General features: G+C 42.1%; 1 protein-coding gene across 1 annotated transcript in view; it reads right to left on the bottom strand.

Moving 5' to 3' along the window:
• Positions 1–3,219: 3,219 nt before the first annotated feature.
• The window catches only part of LOC108592918 (uncharacterized), a 27,313-nt gene continuing 19,752 nt past the window's right edge, over positions 3,220–10,780 (bottom strand). The window contains exon 4 of the transcript XR_013524166.1: positions 3,220–5,737. The gene's annotated coding sequence lies outside the window, so the exon portion shown is untranslated. The remainder of the gene's footprint in view (positions 5,738–10,780) is intronic.

Raw genomic sequence — 10,780 nt, 5'->3', positions numbered from 1 at the left:
CTCCTAGTATTGTCTCTTTTCCTTTTTCTGTTTGCTTTCATCTATGTTTTTCATGTTAGAGATGCTGCCTCCAAAGTCTGTGGATCTCTAATTACCTATTTGTAAATTGAGAGTGAGATGCCTGATGCTGGTTAGGTTCTCTCTGAGTATGGGTGGCACTTGTTGGTGGATAGCTTGGTAGTTGAGAAATCCAGAAAAGCTTGATTTTGCAGATCACATGCAAAGTGTAAAAACTCCAAATGATACTGCTCGTCTCCAGCCAGAAAGTATAATATGGCTGCCAGTGAGCTGGGGTCACAGAATAGGGGAAGGGAAAGGGGAAGGATTAAGTCTCACAGTTTAGCATATAGTCTTCCCCTTAGTCCTCTCTAGAATGGACAGGGACTTTGTCTTGTCTGGTACTGTAGCTGTGTTACTGTGCCATGCACACTGTATCCATTCAACAAATGCTTGGTGAATGGGTGAGTGAATTCCACTGTTTCTCATTGAGCAGCCATCACAGAGCCTCCTGAGTCTGGACTCCTCTGGATCAGCCTCTCAAGGAGTAAACCTCTCTCTCACCTGGATTACTCCATGGCAGAAAGGATTTGGAGTCTTACCGCTTTGGAAATAGAATTTCAACTGGGGCTTCTGTTTCCAGTTCCATGACAAAGGTCCACCCGCTGGGCTCTGCTGCCTCCAATTCCCGAGCCTTCTGGGGTTAGGGTCACCTTGGGAGGCAGTCTGCTTCTCCTCTGGATTCTGTCACTGAAGATATTTAGCTTTCGACATCCTCAGGTCTGTGAAATCACTCAGCACTCCTGAACTGGGATGATATTTTCTGTTATTTTAATTCCTATTCTCTTTGTCCTTTCAGTAAAAATCTCCTCTAGCAAAACACGTAAGTTAATCTGATTTTGTTTTTCAGGAGATATACCTCTTAGAATAGCCTGTATCCCTGCTCTGAAAATGACATAAAGATTTTTTTGAGCAAGGAAAAACACAATATTTATCAGCTAACTTCCCTATGGAAATATTATTCTTCAGAAAAAGTATTCTTCAGGATAGATGAATGGAATGTTGAATATGCAAGGGCAAAAAAGTAATACCAAGAATAGGTGTGTTGGCCAGGCACAGTAGCTTACACCTGTAATCCCAGCACTTTGGGAGGCCAAGGCGGGTGGATCACTTGAGGCTAGGAGTTCAAGATCAGCCTAGCATGAAACTCCGTCTCTACTAAAAATACAAAAATTAGTCAGGCATGGTGGCAGGCATTTGTATTCCCAACTACTCGGGAGGCTGAGGCATGAGAATCACTTGAACCCAGGAGATGGAGGTTGCAGTGAGCCAAGATTACCCCACCTTCCTCCAGCCTGAGCAATACAATAAGATTCCTTAAAAAAAAAAGAATAAATATGTGTGTAATGTAAATAAATATTGAGAGTATAAAACAATAATTATGTCTAACATAGTCTAAAATATATAGATAATTACAACATACAACAACATTACATAAGTCAAGATAAGAATACAAGGACTTAAAGTGTTTTAAGGTTCTTGCAATGTCATGGAGGGGGCGGTAAATGTACCCTCAGTACTAAATGTTGACATGCTCAGCATGCACTCTATGCCCTCTAGGATAACTATTTAAAAAGCAGACTAACAAAACTGAACTAAGAAGCAAAGTACAATAGAGATCTATGAAACCAAAAGTTGGTTCTCTGAAAAGATCTATAAAGGCCAGAAATCTCTGGCAAGACTTTTGAAGACAAAGAAAATAGAATGTAAACATACCTACTGGTAGGAATTTAAAAGGGAATTACTAGAGGTAACACAGATCATATGGAAATTCAAAGTTAAAATATGATAAACAACTTTACACTAAAAAATGGAATGTATAAACTGGTAACATTCTAGCAAACACCAATTTACAGAACTGACACATGCAGAAATAGAAAATGGAAATGCTCCTATGACTATTAAGGGAATTAAATCCATACTTTAAAACCTTTCCTTTTCCAAAGAAAACTCTAGACCCAGATGGCTTCACCAATCAATCTAACCAAACATTTTACAAGACATAATGCCTCTGTTATGCAAAGTCTTCCAAAAAATACGAATAAAGGGAGAATTTCTCAACTTAGTTTATGAGGTCAGCATAACCTTAATAACCTGTAACTTATCAGGACATTATAAAAAAAGTATAATTACAGGCCAATATCACTTATGAATTCTCAAAAAGTACTGCAGTGCAGCAAATCATAAACAAGATAATGCATTCTGATCAGTTGAGTTTACTCTAGAAATGTTGACTTAACAGTTGTAAATCAATCAAGGTAATGTTAATATCACCACATTAACATAGGAAAGAAAAAACATTATATGATAATCCCAATAGATACAGAAAAAAGCCTTGATAATGTTAAACATCTATTTATGATTTTAAAAACCACTCATTATAATAAAATAACAATAAAAATCTTAATATAAAAAGAGAAAGGGGTCAGGCTTAGTGGCTCACGCCTGTAATCCCAGCACTTTGGGAGGTCGAGACCAGCAGATCACCTGAGGTCAGGACTTTGAGACCAGCCTGGCCAACATTGTAAGACCCCATCTCTACTAAAAGTAAAAAAAAATTAGAGAGGCGTGTTGGTGCACACCTGTAATCCCAGCTACTTGGGAGGCTGAAGCAGGAGAATTGCTAGAATCCAGGAGACAGAGGTTGCAGTGAGCCGAGATTGTGCCACTGCTCCCCAGCCTGGGTGATAGAGCAAGATACCGTCCCCCAACCCCACAAAAAAGGAGTTTTCTTAAATTAATAAAGGATGTCCAATAGATATCAACCAATCGATAAAATATAAAAATGTTTCTCAACTGGACATGGTGGCTCAGTGAACCTCTAAACTGAGCACTTTGGAGGCCGAGGTGGGAGCCTAGCCTAGGCAACAAAGCAAGATTTTAATTTTTAACAACAAAAAGTTAGCCAGGTGAGGTGGTATATGACTGTAGTTTCAGTTACTCAGGAAGCTGAGGTGGAAGGATCACCTGAGCCCAGGCTTCTGAGCTGCAGTAAACTATGATGGGACCACTGTACTCCAACCTGGGTGGTAGCCAGATCCTGTCTCAAAAAAAAAAAAAAAAAGTCTTTCTCTCTGATTGGGAATAGGCAAGCATGACACCTATCAATACTTCTATTCACATTTTTATGAAGTTCATAGTAACTGAAACAAGACAAGTAAAATAAGTAGACATATATGTATTGTAAAGTAAAAAGTTAATCTTATTCACAGAAGAGTGCCAGAGTTCCTAGACAATTCAAAAGGATATACAGATAAATCATTAGAATTTATATATGAGTTTAGCAAGTTAGTGACTTATAAGTAGTGGGAAAATGACTCTTAAAAATATAACAGAATCAAAAATAGCAAATATCTAGGGGTAAATCTAATGAATATATTTATAATAATCTCTCTACACAGAAAGTGATAAAATATTACAGAGATAAAGAAATTTCTGAGAGAAATACATAAATGAAGGGATATATCATCTTCATGGATTGGAACACACACAGCATAAATACACTAATTTCTATATAGATTCAACTCAATCTAAATCAAAATGACTGCAGTTTTTCATGGTGGATGGAGGGAAGAGATGAACACAAACTGATTCTAAAATTTACATTGAAAATGCAAAAAGCCAAGAATATCCAAGCTCATGTTCAAGAACAAAATAAGAGGAATTGCTCTTACATATAAAAATATTGTTAAAAATATTGTCTGCAAGTTATGATTAAGATGGTATATTTGCACAAAGAAGAACAAGCAAACCAAAGGAACAGAAATCCAAAGGAATCCGGAAATTGACTCGCACACTTATGGATTCTAGATTTATAATGCAAGTAGCAGTGGCATTCCTGAGCAGTCCCGAAAGGACAGCTTGTCAGTAAAGCTTCTGAGCCCATGAGACATCAACATAGGAAAATGAAACTTGGACCCCTCCCTTGCACCAAACACAAAATCAATTCTGGGTGAATTACCGATCCAAATAGGAAGGGCGAAACAATTAACTGTCTAGTGGGCAACAGAAGAGATTCTCTGCTCTCAAAGGAAGCAAAGATTTCTTAAACAGGCCTTAAGAAGAACCATAAAGTAAAAAGACTGATAAGACTATATTAAAATGAGAAATGCTTGTTTATGAAAAGTTGCCATTAAAAAGTTGAAAGGGGCCAGATGCGGTAGTTCATGCCTATAATCTCAGCACTTCAAGAGGTTGAGGCATGAGGATTGCTTAAATCCAGGCACTGGACACTAGCCTGGGCAATGGAGCAAGATCTTATCTCTACAAAAAATTTTAAAAATTAGCCTGGCATGGTGGCACATTCCTGTGTTCCCAGGTACTTGAGGTGCTGAGGCAAAGTTTAGCTTGAGCCCAGGAGGTAGAGGCTGCAGTGAGCCATAATCACACCACTGCAATCCACGCTGGGTGACACAGTAAGATGGTCTCTCTCAAAATAAATAAATAAATTAATTAAAAAGTTGAAAGGCAAGTTATAGAGATGGAGAAGTTATTTGCATACATATAACTAACAAGAGATTTTATTCAGAATATATAAAGAAATCCTATGAATCAATTTAAAAAAAACCAATACAAAAATGGACAATAGACCTGAAGAAGGTTATCCAAAGAAAGGTTATCAATGTAACCAACAAACACAAGACAAGGGGTCTGATCTGTCATAACTAGTGAAATGCAAAATAACAACACAAGAAACATTACACATTTTAATTTAGGAATGCCTAAATTAAAAAAGAAAAAAACTAACAATAATTGTATTGGTAACCAGATGATGTAATGGAAAAACCTATATTGCTGATGTGAGCATAAACCTGCACAAGTTTACCCACTGAAGCTGACATTATCCACTAGAGTTGAAGATATAGACACCCTATGAACTAGAAAACCCTCTCCTAGGATTAGGCTCAGAATAAATGTGCACTGGCTTTGCAGACGCTGCCTTGCCAGTATCAGCCGTGGTCAACCCCACCGTGTTATTTCACATTGCCATTGACAGCAATCCCTTGGTCCACGTCTCCTTCGAGGTAAGGGATCTGGAAACCAAGAAATGACTGCTCATCTAATCCATAAACATAATCTGTGTTAACATATTGGAGCTGTTTGCAGACAAGGTTCCAGAGACAGCAGAAAACTTTCATGCTCTGAGCACTGGAGAGAAAGGATTTGGTGATAAGAGTTTTTGCTTTCACAGGATTATTCCAGGGTTTATGTGTTAGGGTGGTGACTTTGCAGTCCATAATGGCACTGGTGGCAAGTCCATCTACAGGGAAAAATTTGATGATGATAACTTCATCCTAAAACATACAGATCCTGGCATCTTGTCCATGGCAAATGCTGGACCCAATATAAACGGTTCCCTGTTTTTCATGTGCACTGCCAAGACTGAGCGGTTGGATGGCGAGCATTCGGTCTTTGGCAAGCTGAAAGAAGGCATGCATATTGTGGAGGTCATGAAGTGCTTTGGGTCCAGGAATGGCAAGACCAGCAAGAAGATCACCACTGCTGACTGTGGACAACTAAAGTTTGACCTGTGTTTTATCTTAACCACCAGACCATTCCTTCTGTAGCTCAGGAGAGGACCCCTCCATTCTTCTATTTGCTCGCAGAATCCTAGAATCTTTGTGCTCTCGCTGCAGTTCCCTTTGGGTTCCATGTTTTCCTTGTTCCCTTCCATACCTAGCTGGATTGCAGAGTTGAGTAAAGTTTATGATTATGAAATAAAAACTAAATCACAAAAGAAGAAATTTGCACCAAAAGACACATACATGAATATTCATAGTAGCTTCATTCATAATAGATTCAAATTGAAAATAACCCAAATGTTTATAAAGAATAGAATGGATAAATACATTGTACTATTAGCCCAATATAATCTTATACAGCATTAAAATGAATGTGCTATAGCTTCATGCAATAACATGAATGAATCTCACTCTCTTAGTCCATTCCAGCCCCTATAACAAAATACCATATACTGGAGAGCTTATACACAATAGAAATTTATTTCTCACAGCTCTGGAGGCTGGGAAGTCCAAGATCAAGGCAGATGCAGTAACTGGTAGGAGCGCCATTTCTGGCTCATAGATGGTTGCATTCTTCTTGTATGCTTACACGGTGGAAGGGGTGAGGGGTCTCTCTCTCTCCAGCCACTTTTGTAAGGTCACTAATTCCATTCATGAGGGCTCCACTCTCACAACCTAATCACTTTCCAAAGACCTCACCTTCTAATACCATCACCTTGGGGATTAGAATTTTGGGGGAACACAGACATTTACACCACAGCACTCACAAATAGAATATTGAGAGAAAAAAAGCTAGACAAAAAGGAACATATAGTTTATGGTTCCATTTAAATAAAGTTCATGAACAGGTAAAATTAATGCATGGTGAGAGAAGCCAGAATAGCTTGATTCTTTTGGGGAGGAGAGGCCAGTGCCTACGTGGGTCCTGCAGGAGGTTTCTGAGTTTCTACTGTGTTATTTTCTCAGCCAGTGGAGTGGTTACCAAGCGTGTTCACTTTGTTTTAATTCATTGAGCTGTACATGAGGTTTTGTGCAGTCTTCTCTGTGTTATGCTTTAATTTTCCAAAGGAAAAGGAAAAAACTAGCCATGAAAAGAAACCATCAGGGTCAGAGACTGTAGCAGTGACTGTGACCTCATCAGCTGAACTGACCCACTCTGGGCTTGTGTTGGTAGCAGATACTGCCCAGGTCCTGCCTGGGTGCTGCCAGGTCTGTCAGGTGCTATGCAGGTGTTGCCCAGGTTCTGTCCAGTTATTGCCCAAGTGCCATAAGATCCTGTCCAGGTCCTTCCAGGTCCTGCCCAGGTGCTGACAGATCTTGTCCAGGCACTTCCAGGTCCTGCTCAGGCACTGCAACAGCAGCATAGGAGCTTGGGGGCCAGAGCATCCCTGAGGCTGCTGCTAGGATCCCACCTCTCTGGAAGGCAGTATTCCCAGGGCCACATCTTATATTTTCAGTTAAAATGAATAAAACAGTTCCTAAGGAAAAAAATTAAAACCCCATTCCCAACCTCACAACAGCATCAGCAGCAGCCTCAACAATACAACAAATATTAGTAAGTTGCCCTTGTCTCCCTTTCCTCCCACATAGCCTCTGCCTGCTGACACCATCTGCCTGCAAAACAAATATGAACCTGTGGTTCCTTTGCTTCAAATCCTCAGCAAACTCCAAGATGTCTAAAATGTCAAAGCTTCAAAGCACAGTCAACATACAAGGCTCCCCACAACCTGTGTCAATCTACTTTTCCACTGTGCTCACCTCTGTCTTCCACCCCTCCCTGTTTCTCTTGCTCCCCCCCCATACCACCAGCCCCCACAGACCCTCACAGGCACACATGTGCCCTCCAGCCACTGTGTGCTCTCCATGGTCCGGCATGTCTATTAATGTGCCATCCAACACACCTCCCAACCCCACTGTCTGGACGGACATTCATCCCTCGCAGTAGAGGTGACCTCTCAGCTAGTTTTTTTGTTTTGTTTTGTTTTTTTTGAGATGAAGTCTTGCTCGGTCACCCAGCCTGGAGTACAGTGGCATAATCTCGGCTCACTTCAACTTCCACCTCCTGCGTTTAAGTGATTCCCATGCTTCAGCCTCCTGAATAGCTGGGATTGCTGGCATATATCACCATGCCTGGCTAATCTGTGTATTTTTAGTAGCAATGAGATTTTACCATGTTTGCTAGGCTGGTCTTGAAGTCCTGGCCTTAAATGATCCACCCGCCTCAGTTTCCCAACATGCTGGGATTACAGGCATGAGCCACTTGCATTGGGCATGTTTTTGAAGACTTTTCTCCCTTTCCCTGGCCTCAGGTTGAGTTGCTTTTTCTCTTTTTTTCTCCTTAGTTTAAGATTTTGTTTGGAACTGTAACACATATGTTACAGTTGGCATTATTTCCATCTGGCTCTGAGCATGTCTTAGGCAGGAGAAATGTTCAAATATTCCTCATCTGTGTATTTCTGGAGCATTGGTACTCAGCAAATACTCATAAAAAATGTCAGTTGAGTTTAACCAAGGAGGGTTGATTGGCCTTTCTGTTCTTAAATTTCAATGAGGCTATTAATGCATGTTTTGCCTTGGAACCAAGGAAGAGTAGGCTGAAAGGTTGTGAAAACAAGAAAGGGGTGGTTCATGGTAGTAAAAAAGACCACTACATAGAATTGGTGCTGCCAGCTCCTGAAAACAAGCTTGAAGTCCTCGGTATGTCCTCACAAGTAAAAAGGTGGCAGTTGTGAAGTCACAGCAGGTCAAGAGGATGGCCCAGAGGTAGAGAATTTGACTGAAGGTCAGAAAGTGCTTGGTACAAAGAGAGAAACAAAATACCATGGAAGTGACACTGTGTGACTTTTGAAGCCAGACAATAAAAGCATGGCAGCTTCCACCTTGGTCTTTTAGATTTATCACTCTGGGGGAAGCCAGCCTCCATGCTGTGAGGATGCTCAAGCAACCCTGTGGAGGCTGATGTGGAGAGAGACTGAAGCCCTCAGCTCATGGTCTGCATCAGCTTGCCAGTCATGGGAGAGAGCCACATTGAAAGTAGGCCCTCCAGCCTTAGTCAAGCCTTCAGATGACACAGCCCCAGCTGACATACAACTACAACTGCAGGAGAGATCTCTAAATGAGAACTGCTTATCTGAGCCCATCCTGAATTCCTGGCCAATAGAAACCATGGAAGTGAGACATGATTAGTGTTTGAGGCTCTAAGATTTGCTGTGATTTGTTTTGCAGCATTAGCGAATCAAAATTCCAGGTGAAGAAGGCAAGTAGAAAAGGGCATTTTGGGTAGAGGATGCAGTATAAACAAAGGCTGGGCAAGGAATCATGTGCATCAGGGGAGCAGTGGGAAGTGTAGTGTGGGCCATGGGAGGGCAGTGAGGGCACAATGGCTAGAGAATGCAGCAAAGTCTAAATTGTCATGGGCCATGAGTTCCATGGGATGAAGTTTATGTTTTGTCCTTTGAACACTGAAGATCCACAAAGGGTTTTATTCAGGAGATGAAAATAATCTGCTCAGATTGTTCAGGAATCTCACAGTGGTGACCACATTGGATAGGATAGTCCAGTGGAAGGAGTTACAGGGATCTGACTTTAGAGTTACAATGATTCAAGCAAAAGAACATGAAGCCGTGGCAGTTGGGGTAGGATAGTGGATGAAAATTTGGAATAAAAATCTATAAGATTTTGGCTAGGTGCAGTGGCTCATGCCTGCAATCCCAGTACTTTGGGAGGCCGAGGTGGAAGGATAACTTGAGCCCAGGAGCTCAAGACCAGCCTGGGCATTGTAGTGAGACCCCATCTCCACAGAAAATTTAAAAATCAGCCTGGCATGGTGGTACACGCCTGTAGTCCCAGCTACTCAGGAGGCTGAGTTGAAAGTATTTCTTGAGCCCAAGAGTTTGAGGCTGCAGTGGGCTGTAATCAGGCCTCTGCACTCCAGTCTGGGCAACAGAGTGGACCTGGTAACTTTCTGGACTGAAAGGTGAGGTGAGATGGAAGCAGGGGAGGTGAGATACAGAGGACCCCAGCTGGGACGCCATGAGGACTTGCAGTGTTCTTACTATTCATATTTTTATTTTGAAAATTTGTTTTTAGAAATAAATTATTTTTTTACTATTATTCTACGTAGTCAGTTTTCTCCCCATCAAAGCCAAAAAGTTAGGTATGCCTGGAAGTTAGAAGTTTAAATAGATCCCAGCTGCAGATGAAATAAGTGGAGTGGGAGGAAAAGTCATAGGACTTTGCACCAGAGATGATTTTGTTCAGGTGATTGCCCTAGGCAGTTTGAACTGATATCTGGAGGAAGGCTTTTGCTCGTGGAGTGGGGCCATCCCTCCAGACGCACCCATTTGCCTCCACCCATGTACATGTGGAAAGAAAGTTCCAGGCTCCCCTCCTTTTCCTCCCCTCCCTCTTGAGGATGCTGGATGAGGGGTGGTGGGGGTGGGCTGAACGGAGTGTGGGAAAGGATACGGGAGTCTCTGGGCAGTCACTGCGGAGTGCCCAGAGTCTGGGTTGGGTAATTGTTCCCCTTAGGTCATTGTGTTCAGGGTGCGGGGGGAGTCTCTCTGGAAAGAATGTGTTTCATTTGTGTCGGGTGGTGAGAGCCGCATTTCCACATTGGGACATTTCCTGGATGCAATGCCCTGGATGCATTGTCCACAAGCAGAAATGGAAGCAGCCAAGGCAGGAGGGAAGGGCCCAGGCAGCAACCAGAGCAGCAAGTGAGAGGCCAGAGGGAGCAGAAGCAAGTCCTGTGTAAGAGGTGGGCGGAGGCCTTGGCAATGTCGCAGCTGCAAACTGGTGGAAGCTGAGCTCCCGGGTAGTATAACATACAGGTTTGTCCACACGTGGCCGCCTTGCGAGGACCCCAGTTCCCCAGTTGTCCTGGTTGTGAGGATCCTGAGACTCAGTGACTTGCTAACAATGACACAGGTGGCAGGAGGCAGAATCAGGATTCAAACTTACTTAAATGCCCCATAGGGTTTCTGCAGAAAACCTTCTAGAAAAGTCATTGTGAGGCTAGCAAAGCTTGTCTGCTGCATCCTATTTCTCTGTCACAGACAACTAAGAAGTTACAGTCCAAGAGGCTGGGTTTTGAGGGGTGGGAGAGGAAGGAAGCAAGATACTCTTGCTGGACAAAAACGAGTAAACTGTAGGTGACACCTGGATTTGAAGCGGGGACCTCTTGATGCTCTTCAACTGCT

This window comes from Callithrix jacchus, chromosome 11, assembly GCF_049354715.1.
Source record: "Callithrix jacchus isolate 240 chromosome 11, calJac240_pri, whole genome shotgun sequence".
Classification (NCBI taxonomy): domain Eukaryota; kingdom Metazoa; phylum Chordata; class Mammalia; order Primates; family Cebidae; genus Callithrix; species Callithrix jacchus.
The sequence above is the reverse complement of the archived record's forward strand: the minus strand, read 5'-3'. Positions and strand labels throughout refer to the sequence as shown.